This window comes from Panthera onca, chromosome A3 (assembly GCF_046562875.1).
Source record: "Panthera onca isolate mPanOnc1 chromosome A3, mPanOnc1 haplotype 2, whole genome shotgun sequence".
Lineage (NCBI taxonomy): Eukaryota > Metazoa > Chordata > Mammalia > Carnivora > Felidae > Panthera > Panthera onca.
Window position 1 is genome coordinate 11287093 of NC_138341.1, and position 4532 is coordinate 11291624.

At 35.9% G+C, this 4532-nt stretch overlaps 1 pseudogene; it reads right to left on the reverse strand.

Moving 5' to 3' along the window:
- Nucleotides 1-3143: 3143 nt before the first annotated feature.
- LOC132672880 (U2 spliceosomal RNA) lies at nucleotides 3144-3324 on the reverse strand (annotated as a pseudogene).
- Nucleotides 3325-4532: the final 1208 nt, after the last annotated feature.

The following is a 4532-nucleotide window of genomic DNA, read 5'->3' on the forward strand; positions in this document are numbered from 1 at the left end:
CATAACTGACATAGATGTTAGAATTAGCAGGCAAGGACATTAGAGTAATTATTATTATAACTATTCCATATGTCCAAAGAGTTTCATAAAGTCATGGATAATATTAATGAAATCCAGATCAAACTTCTAATAATGAAAATTATATCTGAGAATTAAAAAACAGGATTAATGGCAGATTAGGCATTAAAGAAGAAACTGCAATGACACAGCAGCAGTAACTATTCAAAATGAAACACCGAGGAAAGAGAGGATAAATTCATCAAGAGCACGTAACAATCCTAAATGTTTATGTACTTGACAAAAGAACGTCAAAATACATAAAGGAAAAAGTGATAGAACTACAAGGACAAATAGACAACTCCACATTTATAGTTGGATGTTTTAATACTTGATGTGGATGACTGATTAAAAAATAACCAGAAAATCAAGAAGGATATAGATAAGTTAAAAATAACATGAAACAACTTGACCTAATCAGCATTTATGGAATGTGCTACACAATAGTGCAATACACATCCTTTTTAAGTGTACATGAAACACTGATCAGGATAGACCACATTCTGAGCCATAAAACAAATCTCAAAAAGGTTAAGGGATTCAAGTCATAAAAGTACATTCTTCCATCAAATGACATTAAATTAGATTGATAACTAAAAGATCTCTTTAAAAATCCCCACATATTAGGAAACTGTGCAACATATTTCTAAATATCCTATACATCAAAGAAGAATTCAAAAGAGAAATTAGAAAAGTATTTTTAAAAGAATGAAAATAGAAACACAAGATATCAAAATGTATGGCATAGTATGCTAATAAAGCAGTACTAAGAGGGAAATTTATAGCACTAAACATCTGTATTAGAAAAGAATAAAGTCTCAAATAAATGGCCTAAGCTTCCATCTTAAGAAACTAAAAAACAAATAAATAAATACAAAGAAAGGAGAAGAAAGGAAACAATAATGATCATAATGGAATTAATGAAATTGAAACAGAAAAACAATACAGCCAATCAATGTAACCAAAATCTAGTCTTTTAAGAGACTAATAGGGAAACCTGGGTGGCTCAGTTGGTTGAGTCTCTGACTCTTGATTTTGGCCCAGGTCATGATTATACGGTACATGCGATTGATCCCCATGTCATGCTCTGCACTAACAGCACAGAGCTTGTTTGAGATTCTCTGTCTCCCTCTCTCTCACTCCCCCACTCACACTTTCTCTTTCAAAATAAATAAATGAACTTTAAAGAGACTAATAAAAATGATACCTTTAGCCAGACTAGTCAGTAGAAAAAACTAAAAACAAGGCATAAGTCACCAAGAGCACTATAGATTCCATAGTTATTAAAAAGATAATAAGAGGGAACAGCATGGAAGTTTTTTGTGTGTCTTGCATCCATGAAATACAAACAGACCAACACTAAACCATCCTGCACACCTAGAAAACTGATTTGAGGATTAACACAACAATCTGCACAACCTGAGCCACAGAATTTAGCAGTAATTCCTTTTCTCCCTTCTGACAAAACGAAGAAATTCACCCCAAAAGAAAGAGCACAAAGAAATGACAGCCAGGGATTTAACCAACACAGATACAAGCAAGATGTCTGAACCAGAATTTAGAATCACAATAATAAGAATACTAGCTGGAGTCAAACATAGACTAGAATCCCTTTCTGCAGAGGTAAAAGAAGTAAAAAATAGGATGAAATAAAAAACGGTATAACTGAGCTGCAATCACGGATGGATGCCACAGTGGCAAGGATGGATGAGGCAGAACAGAGAATCAGCGATATAGAGGACAAACTTATAGAAAACAATGAAGCATAAAAAAAGAGGGAGATTAAGGCAAAATAGCACGATTTAAGAATTAGAGAAATCAGTGACTCATTAAAAAGGAACAACATCAGAATCATAGGGGTCCCAGAAAAGGAAGAGAGAGAAATAGGGGTAGAAGGGTTATGTGAGCAAATCATAGCAGAAAACTTTCCTAACCTGGGGAAAGACACAGACATCAAAATCCAGGAAGCACAGAGGACCCCCATTAGATTCAACAAAACTGACCATCAACAAGGCATATCATAGTCAAATTAACAAAATACTCAGGCAAGGAGAGAATCATGAAATCAACAAGGGAAAAAAAGTCCCTAACCTACAAGGGAAGACAGATCAGGTTTGCAGCAGACCTATCCACAGAAACTTGGCAGGCCAGAAAGGAGTGGCAGGATATATTCAATGTGCTGAATCAGAAAAATATGCAGCCACGAATTCTTTATCCACCAAGGCTGTCATTCAAAATAGAAGGAAAGACAAAAAGTTTCCCAGACAAACAAAAATCAAAGGAGTTTATGACCACTAAACCAACCCTGCAAGAAATTTTAAGGGGAACTCTCTGAGGGGAGAAAAGATGAAAATATACATACATACATACATACATACATACATACCAAAAGCAACAAAGATTAGAAAGGACCAGAGAACAACACCAGAAACTCCAACTCTACAAGCAACTTAATGGCAATAAATTCATATCTTTCGGTACTCACTCTAAACGTCAGTGGACTCAGTGCTCCGATCAAAAGACATAAGGTAACAGAATGGATAAGTAAACAAGATCCATCTATATGCTGTTTACAAGAGACCCACTTTAGACCTAAAGACACCTTCAGATTGAAAATAAGGGGATGGAGAACCATCTATCATGCTAATGGTCAACAAAAGAAAGCTGGACTAGCCATACTTATATCAGACAATCTAGACTTTAAAATAAAGACTGTATCTGGGGTGCCTAGGTGGCTCAGTCAGTTGAGCGTCCAACTTCGGCTCAGGTCATGATATCACAGTCCGTAGGTTTGAGCCTCGCGTCAGGCTCTGTGCTGGCAGCTCAGAGACCGGAGCCTGCTTTGGATTCTTTGTCTCCCTCTCTCTCTGACCCTCCCCCACTCATGCTCTGTCTCTCTCTGTCTCAAAAATAAAATAAACTTAAAACAATAAAAAGACTGTATCAAGAAATGCAGAAGGGCATTATATCATAATCAAGGTGTCTATCCACCAAGAAGACCTAACAATTGTAAACATTTATGTGCCAAATGTGGGAGTACACAAATATATAAATCAATTCATCACAAACATAAAGAAACTCATTGATAGTAATACCATAATAGTAGGAGACTTCAAAACCCCACTCACAGCAATGGCAGATCATCTAATCAAAAAATCAACAAGGAAACAATGTCTTTGAATGACACACTAGACCAGATGGACTTAACAGATATATTCAGAACATTTCATCCTACACTTGATCTTAGCCAAAAGGCCGAGAAGCGATCAGAACATTTCATCCTAAAGCATCAGAATACACATTCTTCTCCAGTGCACATGGAACGTTCTCCAGAATAGATCATATACTGGGACACAAATCAGCCCTGACTAAGTTCAAAAAGATCGAGATCATACTGTGCATATTTTCAGACCAAAATGTTATGAAACTCAAAATCAACCACAAGAAAAAATTTGGAAAGTTAACAAATACTTGGAGACTGAAGAACATCCTACTAAAGAATGAATGCGCTAACCAAGAAGTTAAAGAGGATATTAAAAAGGATACGGAAGCCAATGAAAATGACAACACCACAACCCAAAACTTCTGGGACTCAGCAAAGGCGCTCATAAGAGAAAAGTATATAGCAATCCAGGCCTGCCTAAAGAAGGAAGAATAACATCAGATATACAACCTAACCTTACACCTTAAGGAGCTGGAAACAGAACAGCAAATAAAACCCAAAACCAGCAGAAGACAGGAAATAATAAAGGTTAGAGCAGAAAGTAATGCTATCGAAACCAAAAAAACAGTAGAACAGATCAATGAAACCAGAAGCTGGTTCTTTCAAAGAATTAACAAAATTGATAAACCACTAGCCAGTTTGATCAAAAAGAAAAAGGAAAGGACCCAAATAAATAAAATCAGAATAAGAGAGATCACAACCAACACAGCAGAAATAAAAATAATAATAAGAGAATATTATGTGCAATTATATGCCAATAAAATGGGCAATCTGGAAGAAATGGACAAATTCCTAGAAACATATACACTACCAAAACTGAAACAGGAAGAAATAGAACATTTGAACAGATGTATAACCAGTAAGGAAATCGAATTAGTAATCAAAAATCTCCCAAAAAACAAGAGTCCAGGGCCAGATGGATTCCCAGGGGAATTCTACCAAATATTTAAGGAAGAGTTAACACCTATTCTCTTGAAGCTGTTCCAAAAAATAGAAATGGAAGGAAAACTTCCAAACTCTTTCTATGAAGCTAGCATTACCTTGATTCCAAAACCAGACAGAGACCCCACTAAAAAGGAGAACTATAGACCAATTTCCCTGATGAACATGGATGCAAAAATCCTCAACAAGATATTAGCCAACTGGATCCAACAATACATTAAAAAATTTATTCACCACGACCAAGTGGGATTTATACCTGGGATGCAGGGCTGGTTTAATATCCACAAAACAATTAACGTGACTCATCACA